We start from the raw sequence: 27,047 nt of genomic DNA on the forward strand, positions 1-27,047 counted from the left end.
TCAGCTCTGTCCTGGAGGTCAGCCAAGATCATGGGTAAGTGCTTTGCCAAGACCACTCGCTACAATGTGTCTCTGGAACAACATACTTTTACTGCCGCAGTGCAGTTCCAAGCTCCTGTTGGAGCCGGTGCCTGTCTGGACACCTCCCCGCCACCCCCACTGGAGAACCTAACATTCCTGCCTCCGTTTTTGCCTCCAGTTCTTCAACATAGAATCTCTGCTCCCAGGAGCAGGGTGGTTTTTTTGTTTTTTTTTTTTTTTTTTTTTTTTTGCAGGGGGGTTGGGTGCGTATCAGTTGTCAGGCCTCTGAGCCCAAGCTAGGCCATCATATCCCCTGTGACCTGCACGTATACATCCAGATGGCCTGAAGCAACTGAAGATCCACAAAAGAAGTGAAAATAGCCTTAACTGATGACATTCCACCATTGTGATTTGTTTCTGCCCCACTCTAACTGATCAATGTACTTTGTAATCTCCCCCACCCTTAAGAAGGTTCTTTATAATCTCCCCCACCCTTAAGAAGTTTCTTTGTAATTCTCCCCACCCTTGAGAATGTACTTTGTGAGATCCACCCCCTTCCCACAAAACATTGCTTCTAGCTCCACTGCCTATCCCCAAACCTATAAAAACTAATGATAATCCCACCACCCTTTGCTGACACTTTTCGGACTCAGCCCACCTGCACCCACGTGAAATAAACAGCCTTGTTGCTCACACAAAGCCTGTTTGGTGGTCTCTTCACACGGACGCATGAGACATCAGTAATTCTATTTCGAACATGCTCAATTTGAAATGGGCATTAGACATCTGATATGGTTTGGATCTGTGTCCCCACCCAAATCTCCTGTTCAATTGTAATCCCCAGTGTTGGAGGAGGGGCCTGGCGGGAGGTGATTTGATCATGGGGGTGGAGTTCTCATGAATGGGTTAGCACCATCCCCTCGGCGCTGTTTTCCTGTTAGTGAGTGAATTCTGGAGGGATCTGACTGTTTGAAAGTGTGGGGCACCTCCCCATTCCCTGTCTTGCTCCTGGTCCTGCCATGTGAGACGCCTGCTCCCACTCTGCCTTCTGCCATGAGTGAAAGCTCCCTGAGGCCTCCCCAGAGGCAGATGCTGCCAGGCTTCCTGTGCAGCCTGCAGAACTGTGAGCCAATTAAAACCTCTTTTGCTTATAAATTACCCAGTCTCAGACCTTTCTTCAGCAGTGTAAGAACAGACTAATACAGCATCCAAGCATGATGTGTGTGAGGCAGTTGGCTGCTTGAGCCTGTGTCTACAAAAACAGGCTGGAGACAGTGGCTTGGGGAGTCAGTATGCAGATGGAACTTAAAAATCACGGCTCGATACCTTCATTTAAGGAGGGTGAAGAGATCAAAAGAAGGGTCCAAGGCTGGATAGAGCCTGCACCACTGCCACCACAAAGGTGAGAAAGTGAGACCCAGGGAGGCCCCCTGAGAAAGGCTGAAGACCAGGGAATGCTGTCTCAAGCCAAGTGAGGAAAGGGCTTCAAAGAGATGGTGAGGTCCACCGGAAAGCTAGGCAGGGTATGGGAGGGAGATGGCTGACCTGGAGACGGTGCAGTGACTGGTAATACTGAGGTCTAGAGTCTCGTGGGTGTTCACAGTGGGACAGAGGTGTTATCATAAGGATGGCATATTATAAATGATGCTTCCAGGTTCAAGTACAGGAAATCCTGGCCAAAGTGGCTTAAACAACAGGGTGTTGGCCAGGCATGGTGGCTCATGCCTGTAATTCCAGCACTTTGGGAGGCCAAGGTGGGCAGATCACCTGAGGTCAGGAGTTCAAGACCAGTCTGGCCAACATGGCAAAACCCCATCTCTACTAAAAAAATACAAAAATTAGCTGGGCATGGTGGCATGCACCTATAATCCCAGCTACTTAGGAGGCTGAGAAGGGGGAATAATTTGAACCCAGGAGGCAAAGGTTGCTGTGAGCCGAGATCGCACCATTGCACTCCAGCCTGGGCGACAGAGCAAAACTCCATATCAAAAAAAAAAAAAAAGAAAGAAAGAAATGAAGAAAAGAAAGAAAGAAAGAGAGAGAGAGGAAGGAAGGGAGGGAGGGAGGGAGGAAAGGAAGGAGAGGAAAGGAAGAAAAGAAAGGAAGAAAGTCATGGATGGCTCCGCAGCTCCACAAGTCATTTACCAAGGCCACTTTCCCATAGTACACACAGAGAGTCCTTGGTTTCTGGTCCTGCCAGTCAGAATTGGGCGGAACTGCCAAGTTGGCCCAACTCTACTCCAATCCCTGACAAAGGCAACGGCCTTCGGGAGGCTCCGCTCTCTGTGCGCTTTGCTCAAGATGCCTGATGAATGATTACTTTGAGGAAGAAAGGAAGACTTTTAGGGAAGAAGCGACTTTGTTTTCGCGGTCAAGGAGAGAAGGCCCCAAGAGACCAAGGTAGACGCTGAAGGAATCCAGGAAGATGACAGAAGCGGTGAAGAGACGCGAGGTGGGGCCAAAATCTTCACTAACCAACAAGGAGGGCTGCGGGGGCTTTGGAGGGCCTCTTTTGTCGCAACCGTGGCCCCTCCGCCCCTCACCTGCCCCTTGAGTGCCTGTGCAGGGGTCTCACACGCGAGCTCTGCTACTCAGACCGAGCCAGTGTACCGTCACCATGGCAACAGCGCGTCCTGGGCTGGGGCGGGGCCGGACTGCCAGCGCCTTCGTGGTGCATTCGGAGCTAAGCCAGTGATTGGCCATCTGGGCGCGGGGCGGGCTGAGTCAGTCGGAGGGGGCGGGGCTGAGGCTCCGGTGAAGGCCCTAGGCCTGGGCTGGGCCGAGGGAGATGATGGATGCCGCTTCTTGCCACTCCCCGGGGGCACCACAGAGAGCGGGGAGCCTGCAGAGAGCAGGGACAGAGGCTTCAAACGCACTGTTTCCGGGCAATGTCACTAATGCCAAAGTCATGCCTCCCACTGGACACTCCTGGGCTCCCATCCTTCCTACCAAGAAACTTTCTCTGTGAAACCCACGAAACAGCTAGAAATGGAGCCCAAAAGACAGCCAGGATAACAGACGACAGAGAGGATCAAGGCCCAGCAGGACCTGACGACTATAACACTCTGGCACCAGGGTGTCTAGAATGGGAAGCCCCCAAGGGGCTGGAGTGGGATGGGGGCGTGGTGCAGGCCGCCCACCAGGTTCCCTCCGGGCAGAGCGGCAGGGCCCCCGAGCTTCCTGAGCCTTCACGGAGGTCTAGTGGTCCCTCTGCCTGAAAACCTGTCTGTTTGTCAGGAGAAGTTCGGAGCATATAATTTTGGGAAGCAATTTTCTTCTAGAGAGTTCACTTTCCTGTGCGGGGCGGGGGAGGAAGACAACACATAACTGAACGACAGATGAAGATAAATTGTAAAAGAAAATTGTTTAAGTGTTTAATCAGACAATGAAGAGAAACCCAAAACAATAAAACCTTTTCAAGGAAGTAAGGTACACAATAAAAAATCTCTTGGAGGAAGCATCAGGGCTTAAAGATGAGTGGAAAATCGGCTTGCTTTTTGGGGACCAGAAGAGAACAGATTTTTTTTTTTTTTTTTTTTTTTTGAGATGGAGTCTCACTCTGTCTCCCAGGCTGGAGTGCAGTGGCGCAATCTCGGCTCACTGCAAGCTCTGCCTCCCGAGTTCAAGCCATTGTCCTGCCTCAGCCTCCCGAGTAGCTGGAACTACAGGTGCTCGCCACCACGCCCAGCTAATTTTTTGTATTTTTAGTAGAGACGGGGTTTCCCCATGTTAGCCAGGATGGTCTTGATCTCCTGACTTCGTGATCCACCCGCCTCGGCCACCCAAAGTGCTGGGATTACAGGTGTGAGCCACTGCACCCGGACTTTTTTTCTTAATACAGAGTCTTGCTCTATCGCCCAGGCTGGAGTGTAGTGGCTCGATTCTGGCTCACTGCAATCTCCAGCTCCGAGGTTCAAGTAATTCTAGTGCCTCAGCCTCCCAAGTAGATGGGATTACAGGCATGTGCCACTGTGCCCAGCTAATTTTTGTATTTTTAGTAGAGACGAGGTTTCTCCATGTTGACCAAGTTGGTCTTGAACTCCTGGCCTCAAGTGATCCATCTGCCTCAGCCTCCCAAAGTGATGGGATTACAGGCGTGAGCCACTGCGCCCGGCCGAATTTTTAAAATATACTTGAAAGCTGGTTATCTATGAGCTGATGGCAAGATTTTTTTTTTAAAGGCAGAGTGTCACTCTGTCGCCCAGGATGGAGTGCAGTGGTACAATCATAGCTCACTGAAGTCTCAACCTCCCAGGCTTAAGCAATCCTTTCACCTTAGCCTCCTGAGTAGCTGGGACCACAGGCGCACACCACCACACCTGGCTGATTTTATTTTTTATTTTTATTTTTGTAGAAATGGGGGTCTCACTACGTTGACCAGGCTGGTCTGGTGCTCCTGGGTTCAAGCGATCCTCCCATCTTGGCCTCCCAAAGTGCTGGGATTACAGGTATGAGCCACCATGCCTGGCCCCAGTTGCAAGATTTTATTAAAATTTTTATAGGTCAAAAATGTAGAGGTTAAAAGACCCTCCTAAGGAAGCTAAACAAAGTGCAGACAGGTACAAAGCTGAACTCTATCAGCTCAAAGAAAACAGTGCCCGGCAGAAGATGCCAGAGCAGTTACAACAGGAAGCTCCATGCCAGTGGGAGCAGCCCCCTGAGTGAGAACTCCCTGGAGCGTCTGTTCTAGAAGCCCTGCCTTACAGAGTGGATGATGTGAAATTGTGAGCAGTTTCAGCTGTAGGCAGCAGAAACTTGGCCCAACACCAGAGAGAGAAGATAAAACATCAGAAGAGAGAGAGGACAGATGTCACCCAGACAAATTCTTTCTTAACAAGGGTTGAAAAAGGAGGCGGTTAGTTCCCATGCAGTGTGAGCCATGGGTGGTGGGCAAGATCACAGCACACTGCACAAGGCAGAGGCGAGATGTGAGAATGAATGCAAGTCCTTGCCGGGAGCCTCCGTGACCCCATCAGCCACAGGCCGGGGCACTACAGCAGAGGCAGACTGCACATGGACGTGTGGTGTCTGCATGGGCTGCATGGACCCTCACATGCCCACTCCACAGCTCCATTACAGGCCTCTGCAAAGACCTCCTCTTGCCCCACCTTCTCTTATTAGTCTCCTGGGCTGCTGTAACAAATTACCACGAACTTAGTGACTTAAAAGAACAGCCTAGTTTTTTCTCACAGGTCCTGGAGTCCAGAACTCTGAAATTAAGGTGTCAGCAAAGCTGCACTTTCTCCAGAGCCTCTAGGGTAGAACCCATGCCTTGCCTATGGTGGCTGCTGGTGTTCCTGGGCTTGTGGCTGTACACCCCAATGTCTGCTTCCACCATCGCATGGCCTTCCAACTGTGTGTGTCTAATCTCACACTACCTCTCTCTCACAAGGACACTTATGATGGCATTCAGGGCCCACCCAGATAATCCAGGATGACCCTCACCTGAGGATGCTTAAATGAATCACACGTGCAAAGACCCTTTTTCCAAATAAGGTCACATTCACAGATTTCAGGAAGAGAATATGGAAACACTTTGCTGGGGGGGCATTTTTCAGCCCACCACACCTCCCAGTCTTTCTCCTTCTAGGCCCCTGATCACCAGCCCAGCCATCAGCCACTGCCCATCAGTTTCATGTTTACTCTAACCTCAGTCCGCTTCTTTCCACATAGTGAATGATGGTTGCTCTGTCAGAATTTCTGCCCATTGGGAGGACTTTCCCCCACCACTGTTTTTCAGGGCTTTCCCATGGCAGGCTATAGCACAGCAGCATTTGGGGCTTACATCCACCTATCAAGCCATGACCCAAGTCTGGCCACTTTACTCCCACCTCTACCCCAGTTCTGAGCTGAGTGAGGCAGGGGCCTGATGCAACCTTTGCAGACAATATGGGGCCTGGGCCACCTGCTTGGGCAGCTCCTGGCTGCCACGTGGCCCTGCTCTGGCCCAGAACAGAATGCACCATCACCATCGTACTGTGTATGGGGCTGTTGGGCCCATCACTGACTATAACTTGGGTTCTAGCCGAACCCAGCTCAGGATGGGCAGTTCTGGCTGCAGAGTCGCTTGATGTCTCTTGCTGGGTGCTCTGTCTCCATCAGGGCCCGGTGGCATGCTGGGAGCTATTCTGGTTGGGTTTGTTTTTTGGGGTGGTAGATGTATAATTATCAGTTACAGATGGTGTGGTCTTGATCCAGAACCCTAAGTGTCTGTATTGTGATTCTCCCATGGGAACCTGTGGTAAACTCCAAATGCCCTCTTTTTCTACCATAGATACCTCATATACAATAAGGTCTGCTGGATCTTATGATGCAAGGAGCAGGGCTGCTGACCCACATCCGGCACTTGCTACAGAGCCCTTTCCAGCTCTGGGCCCAAAGCCTTCATACAGCTCAATAAGGGGGCCAGAGCAGCATGCCCACCCATGGGGTTTGCTACCTTTAAACCCAAGGGAGCCTACTAAGCATTGTGCTTTATTCTTGTTGGTGCGAGGTATGAGATGCAATCATTTGTCTTTTACTTTGGAAGGAATGTCCAAGCATGTCCCAAACCACTGGATCCCTGAAGTCTCCACAAATGTGTTTAGCAGGTTGGCAGATACAAGGTCAATATATATATCAATTAGTTAGGTATACAAAAATAAACTCAAATTGCATTCAGAGGCCAAGCAAGGAGAATTTCTTGAGACCAAGGGTTCAAGACCAGCTTGGGCAACATAGTGAGATCCCATCTCTACAAAAAGTTTTAAAATTAGCCATGTGTGGTGGCTCCTCCCACCTCAACCTCCTGAGAAACCTGTAGTTTTAGCTACTTGACAGGTTGAGGCAGGAAAATCCCTTGAGCCCAGGAGTTGAAGGTTACAGTGAGCTATGATCATGCCACTGCACTCCAACCTGGGTGACAGAGAAAGACCCTATCTCTTAAAAAAAAAAATTAACTCAAAATGGATCATACACCTAAACATAGTTTTAGTGTTAGCTAAAACTATAAGACTTATATAGCATGGGTTAATCTCAGCTGATCTGGATTAACCACATTGTGACGGTTAATTTTAGGTGTTGACGTGACTGGATTAAGAAATACCTACAAAACTGGCAAAACAGTACTTCTGGATGTGTCTGTGAGGGTGTTTCAAGGAGACTGATGTGTGAGTTGCTGCACTGAGTCAGGAAGATGTTCCTCAATGTGGGCAGCCACCATTCAATTGGCTGGGGGTCCAGAGAGAACAAAAAAAGAAGGAAAAGGATTTCCCCTCTCTCTCCTGGAGCTGGGACACTCTCCTTTTCCTGCCCCCCGGTTCTCAGGACTTCAGCCTCAGACAGACTTACATAATTGGCTTCCCTGGTTCTAAGGCCTTTGGACTTGGACTGGGCCATGCTACCGGCATCTCAGAGTCTTCAGCTTGTAGACAGCCTGTCGTGGGACTTCTCAACCTCTGTAATCAAGTGAGCTAATTCCCCTAATAAACCCCCTCTCATATGTCTATATATATCGATAGCTCCTATTGAGCTGTCTCTCTGTAGAACCCTGACCAATACACGCATGCTTATTACAAGGTATTGACCCTTGGCCAATGCTGTGCAATGGATTAACTAAAGATAAAGATGTTCTATAGCTATGAGTCTGTGAGTTGTTTCAGGGCAGGACTACCAGCCTGTCAGCATTGTTCAATAATAATTGAACTCATTATTTGTACCTGGTTTTAGAGGGGTCTGGAAAATTTTGAAAGCTAAAGCTGGTCACAAAGTCGGAACATACCTATGTGATCAGCTCACTCTAAGACCCTCCACTCCCACCAAGAGCAGACTTCAGGCTTCTTGGGACCAAGGTGCTTCCACACACAGTGTTCAAGGGCAAGATCTGAAATCAAAGTGCATCCTATGTGTCCCAGTGTTAAAAATACCTAGATCTCAAGGTACCTTTAGTGCATAGCCTTCTGCTTTTGCTACTGTGCCTATAAAAAAGCACAAGTATAAACTGAGTCCTGCAGGTCCTTTCAGCAGCTGAACACTTAGGGTGATTAATGTGTAATTAACACAAATTCCTTAAAGAAGGCATAGGAGAACATCTTAACAACCTTTGGTTGGCAAAGATTACTTAGATAAGACACAAACAGCATAATCCATGAAGGCAACAAATCAATAAATTGAACTTTCTCAAAATTAAAACTTTGGCTCTACAAAAGACTCTGTTAGAAAGAAAAGGGGAGCTATATACTGTGAAAAATATTTGCAAAATAAATATCCAACAAAAAACATGAATCTGGAATACATAAAGAACTCCTATAACTCAATAATAAGAAGACAAACAACCCAATTTTTAAAAATCCAATTCGTATGTGAGCAAAAGACTTAAATATATATTTCACCAAAAAGGGTAAACATTGGCAAATAAGCTCATTAAATGATGCTCAACATGATTAGCTATTAGAGAAGCTCAAATAAACCCACAATCACCATACACCTATCACAGTGACTAAAATAAAGAACAGTTGCTTGGTGTAGTGTCCCACACCTGCAGTTTCAGCACTTTGGAAGGCTGAGGGGGAAAGACTGCCTGAGCCCAGGAGATCAAGACCAGCCTGGGCAACATAGTGAGACTCAATCTCTACGAAAAATAATAATTAGCTGGGCATGATGGCTCACACCTGTAGTCCCAGCTATCTGCGAGACTGAGGTGGGAGGATCGCTGGAGCCCAGGAGATTGAGGCTACATTGAGCCGAGATGGTGCCACTGCACTCCAGCTTGGGTGACACAGCAAAACCCTGCCTCAAAAAAAAAAAAAAAGAAAAAGAAAAGAAAATAGTGATAACACCAAATGATAGTGAGGATGCAGAAAAACTAGACCACACATTACTGTTAGGAATGTGGCCAGGCACGGTGGCTCACGCCTGTAATCCTAGCATTTTGGGAGACAGAGGCAGGTGGATTACTTGAGGTCAGGAGTTTGAGACCAGCCTGGCCAACATGATGAAACCCTATCTCTACTAAAAATATTTAAAAATTGGCCAGGAGTGGTGGCAGGCACCTGTGATCCCAGCTACTCAGGAGTCTGAGGCAGGAGAATGGCTTGAACCTGGGAGGTGGCGGTTGCAGTGAGCCGAGATCAGGCCACTGCACTCCATCCTGGGCAACAGAGCAAGACTCCATCTCACAAAAAAAGTAATGTAAAATGATACAGCCACCCTGGAAAATAGCTTGGTAGTTTCTTTCTTTTCTTCTTTCTTTTTTTTTTTTTTAAGATGGAGTTTTGCTCTTGTTGCCCAGGCTGGAGTGCAATGGCGAGATCTCGGCTCACTGCAACCTCCGCTTCCTGGGTTCAAGCAATTCTTCTGCCTCAGCCTCCTGAGTAGCTGGGATTACAGGTGCGCGCAATCATGCCTAGCTAATTTTTCATATTTTTAGTAGAAACGGGGTTTTACCATGTTAGCCAGGCTGGTCTTGAACTCCTGAACTCAGGTGATCCTCCCGCTTCGGCCTCCCAAAGTGCTGGGATTACAGGTGTGAGCCATCATGCCCGGCCGGTAGTCTCTTATAAAACTAAATATATACTGGCCATAAAACCCAGAAACCACACTCACATTTATCACAGAGAAATGAAAACTGTTCACACCAACACCTGGCCACAAATGTCCACGGCAGCATTATTCATAATTGCCAAAAACTGGAAAAAACACAAATGCTCTTCAGTGGGTGAATGGTTAAAGAAACTTTGATACCCCCATACCATGGAATACTACTCAGCAATAAAAAGGAACCGACAATTGATACATTCAACAACTTGGATGGATCTCAAGCAAATTATGCTTAGTGAAAAAGAACCAGTTCAAAAGGCCATATACTGTGTGATTCCATTTATATAACATTTTTGAAATGACAAAATAGACAGATGAAAATCAGATTAGCAGTTGCCAGGGTTTCGGGGCAGAGGAGGAGGGAGCGGACATACGTAAAGGGTTAGCATGAGGGACTTCGATGGTGCTAATTGTTCTGTATCTTGATTGTGGTGCTGGTTACACGAAACTACACATGTGATAAAATTGCATTGAACTATTCACACGCATACATACAACACATACAAGTGAGTGCATGTGACACTGATGAAGTACAAACAAGCTCTGAGGACTGTATCAACATCAACGTCCTGGCTTTGATGTTAAACCATAGTTAGAGAAGAGGTTATCATTGAGGGAAACTGGGTGAAAGGTACACGAAACTTTCTTGAACTTTTTTTTTTTTTGCAACTTCCTGTGGGTCTATAATCATTTCAAAATTTAACCTTTTTTTTTTGAGACAGAGTCTCACTCTATCGCCCAGGTTGGAGTGCGATAGCCTGATCTCGGCTTACTGCACCCTCTCCCTCCCAGGTTCAAGCAATTCTTCTGTCTCAGCCTCCCACGTAACTGGGATTACAGGCACACACCACCACACCCGGCTAATTTTTGTATTTTTAGTAGAGATGGGGTTTCACCATGTTGGCCAGGCTGGTCTTGAACTCCTGACCTCAAGTGATCCGCCAGCCTTGGCCTACCAAAGTGCTGGGATTACAGGCATGAGCCACTACACCTGGCCAAAATTTTAAAATTCTTAACATATATTATTTTTAAAATGCTTCTCCACCAACTCCTATCCACCGCTGCACTTCTGTTGCTATCTCAGGCAGTGGTCCATGAAGGCCAGCACCATGAATAAAGCTACAACTGCTCAGTGTTTATGTAACACCCAGAAAAAACCACCCCCACCCTTCTCCATGTCATCTCAGTGTAGTGACATAGCCAAAAGTAACGCAGGTCCAAAACCCTGAGCAGTCATGGAGAGCTTTGCTTCAGGTTTTCTTGGGAGGACTGTGGAGAGGAGGCTCCCATCTCATGATGCAAAGCAAAACTTCCTGATGTCGTCCTTCCCACCCCCGACCAAAGCTGCGCCTTGAAGCAGATCCTCCAGTATCTCCTCCCCTCTCCCCATCTGCTTCTCTCCCCAAAGCTTCCCAGCCTTCTCTTCCTCTCCCCTCCCATCCCCTCCAACAGGACTGCTGGATTTCCCGCAAAAACTCCCAGGTCTGTTCTAACGTGGATCAGCCTAGGCTCTTCCCGTCTCTGCCCACTCCCACAGCAAAGGCCCCATAAGGAGCAGCCAAACACTCGTACCTCCTCAGGACACAAAGGAAAGGGAAGGCTGTGAACAGCCACTTGCGCTGTAGTATTTTTGTTTCTTTTTTTTTTTTTTAAATGGGTAGGCCGGGCACAGTGGCTCACGCCTGTAATCCCAGCACTTTGGGAGGCCAAGGCAGGCCTATCACAAGGTCAGGAGTTCGAGACCAGCCTGACCAACATGGTGAAACCCCATGTCTACTAAAAATACAAAAATTAGCCGGGTGTGGTGGCACACACATGTGATCCCAGCTACTTGGGAAGCTGAGGCAGGAGAATTGCTTAAACCCGGGAGGCAGAGGTTGCAGTGAGCTGAGATCGTGACAATGCACTCCAGCCTGGGCAACAAAGCAAGACTCCGTCTCAAAAATAAATACATAAATAAATAAAATGAGTAAAAGATTTGTAGAATCACCTCAGCAAAGAAGATAAGCTGATGGCAAAGAAGCACAGGAAAAGATGCTCAACATCATTAGTCATTAGGGAAACACTCATTGAAACCACGAAGAGACACCGTGACACACCCACTAGGATGGCTACAACCAAAGAGACTCACCATGGCAAGTGATAGTGAGGGTGTGAAGAAACTGGGACATTCATGCATTGCTGGTGGGAATGTGAAATGGCACAACCACTTCGGAAGACAGTTTGGCAGGTTCTTATGAAGTTAAGCATACAGCCAGGGATGGTGGCTCACACCTGTAATCCTAATACTTTGGGAGGTGGAGGCGAGTGGATGGCTTGAGCCCAGGAGTTAGAGACCAGCATGGGCAACATGGTGAGACTCTGTTTTTTTTTTTTTTTTTTCTTTTGGAGCCAGAGTCTACCTAGCTCTGTCACCCAGGCTAGAGTACAGTGGCACAATCTCCACTCACTGCAACCTCCGCCTTCCAGGTTCAAGCGATTCTCCTGCCTCAGCCACCCAAGTAACTAGGATTACAGGCACATGCCACCACGACGTGCTAATTTTTGTATTTTAGTAGAGATGGGGTTTCACCATGTTGGCAGGCTAGTCTTGAACTCCTGACCTCAGGTGATCCACCCGCCTCAGCCTCCCAAAGTGCTGGGATTACAGGCGTGAGCCATGCGCTGGGCCAGCGAGACCCTGTTTCTAAAAAGAAAAAAGTTAAACCTGCCATATGACTCAGTCACTTCACTCGTAGGGATTTACTCAGGTTTCATGAAAACATAGTCCACACAAGACCTGCACAGTAATATGTATAGACACTTTATTGGCAATAGTTAGAAACTGGAAACAACCCAAGTGTCCATCAACAGAAGAATGCAGCCAGGCACGGTGGCTCACGCCTGTAATCCCAGCACTTTGGGAGGCCGAGGTGGGCAGATCATGAGGTCAGGAGTTCAAGACCAGACTAGTCAACATGGTGAAACTCCACCTCTACTAAAAATACAAAAATTAGCTGCACGTGGTGGCATGCGCCAGTAATCCCAGCTACTCGGGAGGCTGAGGCAGGAGTATCGATTAAACCCGGGAGGCAGAGGTTGCAGTGAGCTGACATAGAGCCACTACACTCCAGCCTGGGCAACAGAGCAAGACTCCATCTCGGGGGCAAAAAAAAAACCAAAAAAACAGAAGAATGCACAAATGATGGCACATCCATACTATGGAATACTGTTTAGCAATTTTAAAAGAATGAACTGCACTCCAACCTGGGTGACAGAGCAAGACCCTGTCTAAAAAAAGAAAAAATAATAATAATAATAAACTATTGATAGTCACATCACTACAGATAAATCTCAAAATAGTTATGCTAATGGAAAGAAGCCAGACAAAAGAATACACATTGTATGATTCCATCTATATAAAATTCTAGAAATCGCAAATGAAAGCTGATCGGTGCTTGCCTGTGGCATTGCCTTGCCTCTCCAAGGGGGCCTTGGGGGAGGGAGAAAAGGATCACAGAAGGGCATAAGGAAAGTTTTCAGTGATGGATGTAGTCATTTTTTTTATTGTGGTGATTATTTCATGGGTGTATATATATATGTATATATATGTGTGTATATATATGTGTATATATGTGTGTATATATATATATGTGTGTGTATATATATGTGTGTGTATATATATGTGTGTGTGTATATATATATATATATATATATTCTTCCAATTTTGGCCGAGTGCGGTGGCTGTCACCTATAATCCAGCATTTTGGTAGCCTGAGGCAAGAGGACCCAGGAATTCGAGACCAGCCTGGGCAATACAGTAAGACTGGGCAATACAGTAAGACCCCCATCTGTGGAAAAAATTGTTTAAAGTAGCCAGGTGTGGTGGTGCACACCTGTAGTCCCAGCTACTCTGGAGGCTGACATGGGAGCATTTCTTGAGCCCAGGAGGTGGAGGTTGCAGTACGCTATGATCATGCCACTGCGCTCTAGCCTGGGTGACAGAGCTCACTTGAATCTGGGAGGCAGAGTTTGCAGTGACCCAAGATTGTGCCATTGCACTCCAGCCTGGGCAACAAGTATAAAACTCCGTCTAAAAAAAAAAAAAAGAAAAAAAAGAAATCAATGTGGGTGCTCTCAAAACACCAGATATGTCTATTGAATCATGCATAGAACTTGGGAAAAGGACCTCTGGGTGGATTCCTGAATGCAGTGGACCTACAGTGAGTTGGGCCTGGGTCAAAACTCTATTACCTAGCTCTCATATAGCCCCAACTCAAGCAGGGGACCACAATAAGGCTTTGTGTCCCTGGGTATCAATGCCAAGATGGATTCTGTGTCTACCAGCACTTGAAATGTTTAAATTCCTCTTTACCTAGTATGTGGCAACTCTAGTAAATAGCCATAAGTGCCATGGGGGAAGAATTGAGGAATCACGACTACTCACTCACTGCTGTGAAGGTGTTGTTCCTCCTGGAAACCCAGCCTCTCCTTCAGGCACTGGGGTCTGGTCTGAAGCTTTTCACTGGGGTAGCTGCCCTCAGCCTCCATCTCCCATCTTGGATTTCTTTTGGTTGTGTAGATTAAGCAGTGACTTTGTGGGCTGTTCTCCTCCTCGGCCACAGGAATAACCTGCTCAATTTGCCACCTCCACAGCTCTGGGAAGGTCGGATGTCCCTGGCTGCCACAGCAATGTTGGCACCTCTGCTTAGAGAGGGCCATGCTTTCTCCAAGCTTCCAGGGGCTACACAGGCAGCATGTTGGCCCCAACTCCTGGGCTCTTTCTAGGATGTTATATCCTGTATCTTAGAAGAGTGTCCTCACACCAGCCTGGGCAACATAGTGAGACCCCCATCTCTACAAAAAATAGAAAAAGTTAGCCCGTGATGCTGGCACATGCCTGTAGCCCCAGCAACTCAGGAGGCTGAGGTGGAAGGACTGCTTTGAAGTCAAGACTGCAGTGAGCCATGATCGCACCACTGCACTTCAGCCTGGGCAACAGAGCAAGACCCTGTCTCAAATAAATAAGTAAATAAATAAATAAAAATAAACTCTACCTTATCCAGCTTTATATTCTACCCCCTCCCTACCTTGTCCCAGGACCCTCGGGCCTGCCACACACACATGCACATGCACACCTCTCTCTCTGACTCAGTCACCTTGGCCAAGTCCTGCAGCTTCTTTAGAATTTGGTCCCTGCCCTTTCTTACTAAGCCCAATGCCTCCCCAGCCAAGTGTAGTCTCAAGTTCGGGTGTGACCAGGAGCAGGTGGCTGGCCCTGAGGGTGGCCATTGCCTTGCAAGTCAGGGGTGGCTGGGCACCTGGGTGCTTCCCTTCAGATGACCCCATTCCAAGCTTCAGGGAGCCTCTGTCCCCACAGAGGGAGCTGAACTGACCAGGACTAAGAGTTCATACTTTTCTCTAATTATGCCCTGGGCTCAATTCTCAGCATTTTTAGCCTTCCAGCAGCAGGAAATAGTCTCTTTAGCTGCAGCCTCAAGGCCCTGTGACCAACACTGTGCTATGGTGTGGTTGATGGTGAATCATGTTTAGCCTTTCACTGTCTTTCTCTAACCGATGGTCTCAGCAGCACCCATCCAACTCCAGGCTTTATTGACGTCCATCCCCAGGACCTCTCAGAAAACTGAGCTACGGCATCCCCAGTGCATGTTCTCCCATTCTAATTCACCAACTGTGGAGGTTCTAAGTTCTAACAATTTCGCCTACTTCAGCGTGCCAGGGGCATCAACCTGCCACCCACCACCAGGGTTGGCGCCAGCAGTGATGTGAAGCAGCTCGCACATCCCACGTGGAGCCTGCTTCCTCCACCTGCCCTGGAACCAAGCCCCCAGGTCAGGTTCTCTGGAAAACTCGAGCTGGTCCTGTGCAGGCAGGAGCCACCCCCATGGTAGAGTGAAGGAGACAGGATGCCGCAACGGAGGCCTCGACGATCCTTGGGGGAGCTCTGGTGCTGGGATGGCTGGTCAGGGACATCGTGCCTTGAGGCAAGGAAACTCTGCCCTTCCAGGCTACTGGAGGTGCCAAGATACCAAAAGGAGGGGCATGACCATGGGCCGCGGGTAATTCCTGCAGGGGACTCAGCTGAGAGCCACCAGTAGCCACTCTTCCCAGTGGCTGCGGGACCAAGTGCCTCAGTCCTGAAAGGATCTTGCCCGTGGGCACAGAGCACCAGAGACCTTGGAAAGTCCCTCTGAGCACGACTCCCCTGTGCCTAACCCTGAGCAGCTCCAGGGCTCCACCCTAAACTGTGTATTGCTTTGGACGTGCTAGCAGTTCCAAATCCCGCGGGGCCAGCCGGGCAGACAGCACCTGCTGTGGAGAGAACAAAGGGTGAAGCCGACTGAGCACACGGTGGGTTTGAACTGTTGCATGGGCAGGAGGTGGGGTGGATGAGACAGGGAGGGGTCAGGGGGATGCTGTGGCTGGAGCTGAGGTGCTGGACATCATGAGGGGAAGAGGAGGCCATGGGGGAAGTTTTCTGGTGGGGACCAGACATGGCTAGAGCAGTGCTTGAGAAAATTCCATCCAACATAATGGATGTTAAGAGGGGATAACTCTGCATTCCTTGAGCTTTGGCTGTACCAGTGGGGGCAAAAAACAGCTCCAACCTCCAGGAGTGTCAGGAGAGCGACACAGGCACACAAGAGGCAGAAAGGACTGTGCAAGGCCAAGTGCCAGCTAGCTGAGGTCCAAGGCAGGGCCACGTGGAGGGGACCCGCAGGGCTTCCTGGCTAGTATATCCAGGGGGCCCTGCCCGAGGGCTGTCCAGTGGGGAGCTGCTGGCCTCATCTCCAACTGTCAGGAAGGGAATGTGACTCTCCAGGAGGAGGAGACTGGCCCAAAGCCACGCAGCCACGCAGCGGCGGGGTCAGGACCTGCACCTGAGTCGGCACTAGAACCACCTCCTCAACCACCAGTCCATACTGCCCAAGTTGAGGTGGCCAGGAGGTCAGGAACGAGGAGCACCAAGGAGTGGCCTTGACAAAATGGCCCACAGATGCCAGGGCTGGGAACCACGCTGCTGCGAGAGGACAGAAGGGGAGATGCACGCTGGGAACAGACACTCAGGACGGAAATGTGTCAAGAAGGAAAGAAAAATGCACGCGGCAGCCTGAGAGGCTGGCAGTGTCCGACAGGGCTTGTTACAGAAGTGGGGAGAGAGTCCACGCCAGAGGGGCTGGTGGAGCAGGGGAGGACAATGGGCTCCAGAGGGGCCGTGTGTGTATGGAGGGGAGTCATAAAGACAGGAAGAAAGTGAAGGGGAGGCGCCCCACGGATAAATAAGACGGGAAATTCGGTCGGGGTGGGGTAGGGGAGGGTCAGGGAGAGAGGGAGGACTCCTTTCTGCTTTGGGGTAGAAACGATTAGAGTGGTTTTGTTGTTGTTGTTGTTGTTGTCGTTTTTCTGAGACAGAGTCTTGCTCTGTCGCTCAGGCTGGAGTGCAGTGGCATGATCTCGTCTCACTGCAACCTCTGCCTCCCAGGTTCAAGCGATTCTCCTGCCTCAGCCTCCTGAGTAGCTGGGATTTATAGGCACCCACTACCATGCCCAGCTAATTTGTTGTATTTTTAGTAGAGATGGGGTTTCGCCATGTTGCCCAGGCTGGTCTCAAACTCCTGACCTCAGGCAATCTGCCTGCCTCTGTCCCGCAAAGTACTAGGATTACAGGCGTAAGCCACCACGCCCAGCCTATGATTAGAGTTTTTTTAAGTGCTAGGGTAGGAAGCAGTAGACAGGAGCCCTGGCCATGGGAGAGGCTGGCCTGGGGCATTGTGTGGGGCAGTGAAAATGCTACGGGTAGAATTAGGTGGGAAGGAAGAGGAGTGTGGCAGAATTCCATTCTATAAAACAGGATGGTTAGGGAAGGTCTCACAGGCGATATTAGAGGAAGATGTGAAGGTGCTGAGCTATCAAGGGTGGCAACCAGTGTCGACACGCTACAGGCAGGAGAGGTCTGGTGCTCCTGGTGCCTGGTGCTACGGCTGGAAAAGCAAGTGCAGCTGGAACAGAGTGGACAAGGGCAAGAGGAAGAGGAAGCGAAGGCAGAGAGGTGACAACGAACTTCACACAGGGTCGTGGGAAATACTGTGCAGACTCCAGGTTGGATTCTGAGGCAAGTTGGCGCCCTCAGAAGGTTTGCAGCTGAGGAGGGACATGGCTGGGGATGACTGAGCTGCTGCTGACTTAGCTGACAACTGAATGAGGAGAGCAAGTGGGCATGCAGGGAGTCCGGTCAGGAGGCTACGGCGGGAACAGGTGGGAATGCAGGAAGCACGGACTGCAACTCATATTTCTGGAAGTACTTGCAGCTTTGACAAGAAGGATTTGCTTATGGGTGGTGTGCTGGGTGTGAGAGATGAGGCGCTTGCAAGAATCCTGGCTAGGTGATTGGGATGACTAGTTTGAAGGAGATCAGTGGCTGCACATTCAGCTCAAGGTGTCTAGGAGATGTCCAGGTGGAGATGTTGGGGGAACAAATGCATTAGAGTCTGGGGTTGAGGAGAAAGGCCCAGAATATGAGGAGCATTTGGGAACCGTGTGCCTTCAGGAAGAAGGGATGAGGTCACCAATGGCAGTGGATGTTTTAGAGAAAAGTTCCAACCCTGACAATCCCGGGGGGCATTTCAACATTAAAAGATTGGGACAGTGATGAGGAACTAGTGAGGAGACCAAGGGCTGGTCAGCGAGGTAAGAGAACCATGAGACAGAGGTGCTGGGGGCCAAGAAAAAAAGTATTTCAGGCCGACGGCAGTGGCTCATGCCTGTAATTCCAGCACTTTGGGAGGCCAAGGTGGGCGAATCTCTTGAGGTCAGGAGTTCGAGACCAGCCTGGCCAACATGGTGAAACCCCGTCTCTACTAAAAATACAAAAAATTAGCTGGGTGTGGTGGCACACGCCTATAATCCCAGATACTCAGGAGGTTGAGGCAGGAGAATCGCTTGAACCCGGGAGGCAGAGGTTGCAATGAGCCAAGATCACGCCACTGCACCCCAGCCTGGATGACAGAGCAAGACTCCATCTCAAAAAACAATTTCAGAAACAAATGATCAACCATGATATGGTTGGGCGGAAAAGGCAGGTGGAGTTGGAGGGGAAGGAGGGAGAGTGCCTTGGGGTGGGAGGAGAGAAAGTGGAAACAATGAAGGTGGATAACTCGGCGTGACTTTGCTGTTAAGGGGCACAAAGCAGTGAGGAGGTCGTAGCAAATGGAAGTGGGGTCAAGAGAGGGTTTTAGGAGAGAACCGTGCTGTATGAAGGGAAAGAAGGTTGGCATTCCCCTTGACAGGGATGGAAGAGGCCCTCAGGCCTGACAACACACACAGGGTTAAGGCGCTCCCACCTACTTCTGGCGTCTAACCCTTGTTTTTTAAATTTTTTTTTTTTTTTTTTTTTTTTTATATGAGGAGCATTTGGGAACCGTGTGCCTTCAGGAAGAAGGGATAAGGTCACCAATGGGAGTGGATGTTTTAGAGACAATTTCCAACCCTGACAATCTCAGTCCAGTGGCCCAATCTCAGCTCACTGCAACCTCCGCCTCCCAGGTTCAAGCAATTCTCCTGCCTCGGCCTCCTGAGTAGCTGGGATTGCAGGCGTCCACCACCAAGTCTGGCTAATTTTTGTATTTTTAGTAGAGACGAGGTTTCATCATTTTGGCCAGGCCGATCTCGAACTGCTGACCTGAAGTGATCCGTCCGCCTTGGTCTCCCAAAGTGCTGGGATTACAGGTGTGAGCCACAGCGCCCAGCCTTTAAATCTTTTTCCACGCGGAGGGTACCGTCTCCGTGGAGAAGGCCGAAGGCAGAAGCGCAGGAAGGACGTCCTGGAGTGAGGAGACTGGGAAAACCTGAAGGAGTGGAGGGCAGGGAGGGAGGGAGGCTGCGCGGAAGCCGGCGCGAGAAGCTCACCGCGTGGTGCACGGGACGCCGGGCTGGGCCGGAGCCAGAGGCAGGAAGGTGGGCAGAGGCTGCAGCAGGCGAGTAGGAGCGCTCCTGATGGCTGCTCTTAGGAGAAACCAAGGCCGAGTGTGCAGAGAGTCGGGCAGGAAGACGCCTTGGGAGAGTGGCTGACGCAAGCCAGCAGAGGGTGTCGCGGACAGCATGTGCGGGCTGACATGCGCTGGGGTGCTGCGCAGGGTGGAGTCCTGGGGCTCGGCCCGCGGAGTGCTGTCGCGCCCAGGGTTAAGGGGGTGCAGGCGGTGAAAGCAACGGAGCCCAGGCTGGTCCGGCCCTGCCACCTGCCTCCATTCGCCTGGCTAAGCTCGGGGACTCCCGCCCTCTCCCCCCAGTGCCTGCTGCGCTGGGCCCAGGCCGCCTGTGCCCTGCCGGGCCCTCTGCCCCACCCCCCTCCCCGCACTCCAGGGCCTGCTCCTCACCCCAGGGTTCCATCTCCCTGGTTTCCACCAGAGACTGGGTACGTGGGGGCGCTGGCAAAGCGAAGGACGAGGCTTGTTTACCGTCACCATGGAGACGGTGGCGGGGTGGGTCACCAGGCTTGGTGGGCCCGGGGTGAGGCCAGGGAGAGGCTGCTTTGCCCCCAGCCCTCCCTTCTCCTACCCCTACCCCTTGTCCTGGGCCCGCCAGGCCCGTGAGCCCGCTTCAGGAGGAGCGCACACCCGGCTCCGACCTGCAGAACTGCCAGCGGATAGAGTGCGGTCTGTGATAATTAACCCAGAAAATTAACACATCTCATTCTAGTTTATTTCTGTGCTCGTGTAAGTAGTGAATGATTTAGAATCCTACCACAGTGTGACAGTGTCCGCTTTCACACCCTCGGCTGGTTCTGACGCACTCCCGGCGTAGGAAGCTCTGGTGGGTGCCAGATGGTGCTGAGTTCACCTTTTCCAGTTGGTAGCACTTTGTCCCCGATCTCATTTCACCTTCAGGACATGCTGTGGAGGGGTCGCTAAGAGTCCGAATTAGCAGGTGGGCACTGGTAATAATACCAGTAATAAGAACCAACACAGGACAGCAGGTCTGTCCAGCTCCACCCTCTGCTACTTTTTTTTTTTTTTTTTTTTTTTTTTTTTTTTTTTTTGAGACACGGTCTGGCTCTGTCCCCCAGGCTGGAGTGCAGTGGTGGGATCTCAGTTCACTGCAACCTCCACCTGCCAGGCTCAAGCGATCCTCCCGCCTCAGCCTTCTAAGTAGCTGGGACCACAGGCAGGCATCGCCGTCTAACTAATTTTTGTATTCTTTCTGGAGACAAGGTTCCGAGATATTGCCCAGGCTGGTCTTAAACCCTGGGCTCAAGCAATGCGCCCTTCTCGGCCTCCAAAGCACTGGGATTACAGGGGTGAGCCATCACATCTGGCCTATTATGTCATTTTTCCAGTTGCCATTTTCCCCCAAATGTATAGAAAACAATGTGCCTCATATTTCACAAATGTTGGTATCTTCCCAGTACCTGTCCACAGTGGGTCAGGCCGAGTTGGTCCTGGCAGCACTGATTCTGCTGACCCTAATGGCAGCAAGCAGAGGCAGTTTATTGGTGTTTGGCCCTCTGTGTCCCTAATAGAAGCCCCTGCAAGCTGCAGCCTTCCAGCCCAAGGCTCTGGGCCTCTGGAGGTGGAGTTCTCTCACCTGGCCCCGAGAGACAGCGCAGTGGCCCGAGCTCTGGCTCGTGAGGTCAGGGAAAGAAAATCAGCCTCAGAATCTCTCATCCGTGGCCAGCGTTCTCCCTGGTGACTGAGTCACAACTGTCCTGTTCCCAATGGGTGTGGTCATAGCACAGTGCCTATGGGTGGTTTTCCCTCTGGAGTCTCCCCAGGACTCTTGTGACCCTGAAGTGCACATCACACGCGTGCTGTGCACAGGCCCGTCATCCTCAGTGGCACCCCGATATCAGGCAATGGGCAGGCGTTTATAAATGTGCAGCTGCTCCAACCCAGCACCAGAATGGCTGTGGTGTGTGTGAGGCACTGCTCCTTCCAAGAGCTTTCAGATTTGGGGTGAGGTGTACAGAGGAAGCAGCCACCTGTCACAGAAGACAGAGTAGTAAAGTTAAGAGAAAAGTGTGTCCAGGCACAGTGGCTCATGCCTATAATCCCAGCACTTTGGGAGGCTAAGGCAGGAAGATCACCTGAAGCCAGGAATTCAAGACCAGCCTGGGCAACATAGTGAGACCCTGTCACTGCAAAAAAAATTTTTTTTTTTACCTTAGCCAGGCATGGTGGTGCATGCCTATTGTGCAGCAACTGGGCAGGCTGAAGCAGTTGAGCCCAGGAGTTTTAGGCTCCAGTGAGCTGTGATCACACCACTGCACTCCAGCCTGGGTGACAGAACAAAGACCCTGTGTCAAAAAAAATTAGAGAAAGGTACAGACAAACAGCTGAGGAGTGTGAGATCCCAGCAGTCAGGAGGCTTTCCTGAGAAGGGAAAATTGGCCCTGGGCTCTGGAGAAGACACGGAATTTCTGATGTGGGATGGTGAAGGGTATGGGCACTGCCAAAATCCCCCCTGGGCTCCCCCAGCATCCCCTCTGTCCCTGCCTCCTCGCTCCTCCTGCTCTGAAGCTGGGCTGGCATTTGTTTCTCTGTCTCATCACTCTCTTTTCTTTATTCAAGAAAAGCTGGCCGGGCGCGGTGGCTCACGCCTGTAATCCCAGCACTTTGGGAGGCCGAGGCAGGCGGATCACGAGGTCAGGAGATCGAGACCATCCTGGCCAACACGGTGAAACCCTGTCTCTAATAAAAATACAAAAAAATTAGCCAGGCGTGGTGGCAGGCACCTGTAGTCCCAGCTACTCAGGAGGCTGAGGCAGAAGAATGGCGTGAACCCGGGAGGCGGAGCTTGCAGTGAGCCGAGATCGTGCCACTGCACTCCAGCCTGGGTGACAGTCTCAAAAAAAGAAAAGAAAAAAAGAGTGTCGGCCAGGCGTGGTGGCTCACACCTGTAATCCCAGCACTTTGCGAGGCCAAGGCAGGCGGATAATGAAGTCAGGAGTACGAGACCAGCCGGATCAACATGGTGAAACCCTGTCACTACTAAAAATACAAAAATTAGCCAGGGGTGGTGGCACACACCTGTAATCCCAGCTACTCAGGACGCTGAGGCAGGAAAATCACTTGAACCTGGGAGGCTGAGGTTGCAGTGAGGTGAGATCATGCCAATGCACTCCAGCCTGTGGGACAGAGCAAGGCTCCGTCTCAAAAAAAAAAAAAAAAAAATCCAGAAATAAACAAGAAAACATTAACAGTAGCATTAAGAAGAATAATAGTCTCAGCCAGGCACGGCAGCTCAAGCCTGTAATCCCAGCATTTTGGGAGGCTGAGGCAGGCGGATCACCTGAGGTCAGGAGTTCGAGACCAACCTGGCCAACATAGTGAAACTTTGTCTCTACTAAAAATACAAATATTAGCCGGGCATGGTGGTGGATGTCTGTAGTCCCAGCTACTCAGGAGGCTGAGGCAGGAGAATCACTTGAACGCAGGAAGCAGAGGTTGCAGTGAGCGAAGATCACGCCATTGCACTCCAGCCTGGGTGATAAGAGTAAAACTCCATCTCAAAAAAAAAAAAAAGGAAGAGTCTTAGGAGTAAATTTAACAAAATAATTGCAAAATATGTACTCTGAAAAATACAAAACATTGTTGAAAGAAATTAAAGTGCTAAATAAATAAATAAGGTTGGGTGTGGTGGCTCACACCTATGGTGCCAGCTATTCAAGAGGCTGAGGTGGCAGGATCACTTGAGCCTGGGAGGTTGAAGCTGCAGTAAGCCATGATCACACTACTGCACTCCAGCCTGAGTGACAGAATGAGACCTTGTCTCAAAATAAAAAAGTTAAATGCCGGGCACAGTGGCTCACTCCTATAATCCTAGCACTTCAGGAAGCCGTAGGCAGGCAGATCACCTGAGGTCAGGAGTTCGAGACCAGACTGGCTAACATGGTGAAACCCCATCTCTACTAAAAATACAAAAATTAGCCAGGTATGGTGGCAGTTGCCTGTAATCTCAGTTACTCAGGAAGCTGAGGCAGGAGAATTGCTTGAACCTGGGAGGCGGAGGTTGCAGTGAGCCAAGAGTGCGCCATTGCACTCCAGCCTGGGTGACAGAGCAAGACTTTGGCTGGGTGCAGTGGCTCATGCCTGTAATCCCAGCATTTTGGGAGGGCGAGGTGGGTGGATCACCTAAGGTCAGGAGTTCGAGACCAGCCTGGCCAACATGATGAAACCCCGTCTCTACTAAAAATACAAAAAAAATTAGCTGGGCATAGTGGTAGGCACCTGTAATCCCAGCTACTCAGGAGGCTGAAGCAGGAGAATCGCTTGAACCCAGGAGGTAGAGGTTGCAGTGAGCCGAGATCGCACCATTGCACTCCAGCCTGGGCAACAAGAGCAGAACTCTGTCTCAAAATAATAATAATAAAATAAAAATAAAAGTTAAAAGTATGTGTGTGTGTGTATATATATATACACACACACTCATACACACACACACACATATGTATATATACACACATATATGGTATCAGCCATGAGGTCCTGCCAGAAGATGACGGCTCCTAATGCCACTTCCCAGCACAAGAGTTCAGTGCCCACATATGCAAGGCTGAGAGCCTCACAAAGAGCAGGGCAAGGTACACACATCAGTGATATAAAGCACATAGGATATAATATATTTATACAACATGGAGGGAATTTACATGCTATCTATGCAAGAAAAGTATTACACATCTATCTTCCTACACGTAGAAATGTAGAGTAGTTTAGTAATCACCATGCATGAATACATAGAATGGATAACTATAGTGGTTACATAAATATTGAAAGAATGATGAAAAAATGTAGAATAGTGCTAAAATTAATTCTAAGTGGAGAAATGATATAGATATAGATATGCAAATATACACACATATGTATCTCTGTAAATTGGTAAAGTTATACATTTGCATATATATATATATATATATAGCAGTTGGATAAATATAATGTTTAAAGGGACACTATTTATAGAAATACTATAAAGCATGGGGCACAGTGGCCTGCACTGTAGCCCCAGACTTGGGAAGCCAACGTGGGAGGATCGCTTGAGCCTAGTAGTTTGAGACCAGCCTGGGCAACATAACAAGAACTTGTCTCAAGAAAAAAAAGAAAAAGGTAAAAAATACTATATATTCCCTTTTTTTTTTTTTTTTTTTTGAGACAGAGTCTCACTCTGTCACCCAGGCTGGAGTGCAGTGGCATGATCTTGGCTCACTGCAACCTCCGCCTCCCGAGTTCAAGCGATTCCCCTGCCTCAGCCTCCCAAGTAGCTGGGATTACAGGTGCCCACCACCAAGCCCAGCTAATTTCTGTATTTTTAGTAGAGACGGGGTTTCACCATGTTGGCCAGGCTGGTCTCGAACTCCTGACCTCAGGTGATCCACCCGCCTCAGCCTCCCAAAGTGCTGGGATTACAGGCGTGAGCAACCGTACGCAGCCACACATTTCTTGATAGATAACATACATAAAGTTTTTCAATAAATGTATATCCAGATACTTAATGGTTAGGGAAGCTTAGTTAAGGCACCTGGACACCAGGAAAACATGCTTTTCCCACCAAAAGCTCCAGACGGTCCTGTCCTGTATCAAGATGCCAGTGGGGAAACTGAGTGCCTGTTGAGGCAGGCACCCAGGAGGCAGCACAGCCAGTGGGGAGAAGGGAAGGGATATACAGGAATGTGATGTTTATGGTATTCGAGTTGCACTGAGCACGCTGTGTATGAAGCACACACACAGGGCCGTTCCTGAGGACTGGCCTCTGCCTCTAGCCAAGAGAGGGCGGTTTTTGTTCATGGAGACAGCCGAGCCCACCTCCTCTGGCCAGAAGGGGGCAGTCTAGGACAGTTCGGCATCAGTTCCACCCTCCCCACTGCTCTTCCTGGTGCAGACTCCCAGGATACAGGAAGCAGATTTTGGGTGTCTGCAAGTTTGCTCAAGCCTGAAGTTTTCTTTAAAAATCCGGACTAGTCCACTAATTCCCATGACATTTTACTTTTTATTATTTTTTTTTATTTTTGCAGAGACACTCCCAGGTTAGGGAGAGTAGATTTTGAGTGCCCCCTGCAGGGGCATTATTCATCTCATCTTCTCTACCCTGAGGTGGATGATACCATCATCCCCAAGTTATAGTAGAGGAAACCAGGGCCCAACAAAGAAAAGCTGCCACACTCGCAACTTTATAAACCTTTACAATGTCATGAGAATTTGTGGGCTAGTCCAGATTTTTAAAGAAAACTTCAAGTTTGAGCAAATTTGCAGACACTCAAAATCTACTCTCCCTAACCTGGGAGTGTCTCTGCAAAAATAAAAAAAATAATAAAAAGTAAAATGTCATGGGAATTAGTGGATTAGTCCGGATTTTTAAAGAAAACTTCAGGCTTGAGCAAACTTGCAGACACCCAAAATCTGCTTCCTGTATCCTGGGAGTCTGCACCAGGGAGAGCAGTGGGGAGGGTGGAACTGATGCCGAACTGTCCTAGACTGCCCCCTTCTGGCCAGAGGAGGTGGGCTCAGCTGTCTCCATGAACAAAAACCGCCCTCTCTTGGCTAGAGGCAGAGGCCAGTCCTCAGGAACGGCCCTGTGTGTGTGTGACAAGATGCACTAACCACTCGCTTCGTGCCTAGTGGGGCTGTGGCCAGGGTGGGGCGTTGCTGGCTTGGCCTGGAGAGGGGACACAAAGGGACACATCTGAAGCCACAGAAATTTCAGAAACAAGCAAATGCAGGGTCACTGGGAGACACCTGGACACTGCAAAGATGCAGAGATAAAGAAGGAAACAACAGTTCAGCAGAGGGAGAGAGAGACGGAGCAAGGACACGGAGAGAGACACCCAGAGAGGGACAGAGAGACTCTCCCAGACAGATACCAACCAAGCCAGAGAGATGCGGAAGGACTGAGACACACAGAAGCCGCCCCCACCCCGGCCCTGCACCCCAAGACATGGTGGAAAAGGAAGCATCTTCTCTAACCTGAGCCGAGACAGGCAGGGAGCCCCCAGCAGGAAGACCTCTTCCCCTCCCCATCCTGTGGCATCTAGACAGTCCTCCCACTCCAGCCCAACACCCGATTTCAGAAGTTCCCAGGAGCTCTGCATCCTAGTCCTCTGGGATTTGTTGGTACAAATGGGTTTGCTGTGGGACTTTCCCTAGGATGGGCTAGCACTCTATCTGTGGCAGCAGGCCCAGTTTCCCAGCTTCCTAAATTCCACTGCCGTGTCTCTTTGCCTGTCTCATTCTCCTGGTCGGTATGCTTGCCTTTTCATACAAAAAATGGAAGTTTCCTCCCAACCAGCTCTGTCCCACTGAGGCTGATAAAGAACTGTGAACCTGGCTGGGCGCGGTGGCTCACGCCTGTAATTCCAGCACTTTGGGAGGCTGAGGTGGGTGGATCACTTGAGATCAGGAGTTCGAGACCAGCCTGGCCAACATGGTGAAACCCCGTTTCTACTAAAATACAAAAAATAGCCGGGT

At 49.7% G+C, this 27,047-nt stretch overlaps 1 non-coding gene across 1 annotated transcript; it reads left to right on the forward strand.

Annotated features, from left to right (window-relative positions):
- The first annotated feature begins 18,842 nt into the window (after positions 1-18,842).
- Positions 18,843-18,967, forward strand: LOC129481460 (U6atac minor spliceosomal RNA). Its single transcript, XR_008657449.1, has one exon. It is a non-coding gene; the product is annotated as a U6atac minor spliceosomal RNA (small nuclear RNA).
- Positions 18,968-27,047: the final 8,080 nt, after the last annotated feature.

This window comes from Symphalangus syndactylus, chromosome 4, assembly GCF_028878055.3.
Source record: "Symphalangus syndactylus isolate Jambi chromosome 4, NHGRI_mSymSyn1-v2.1_pri, whole genome shotgun sequence".
Lineage (NCBI taxonomy): Eukaryota > Metazoa > Chordata > Mammalia > Primates > Hylobatidae > Symphalangus > Symphalangus syndactylus.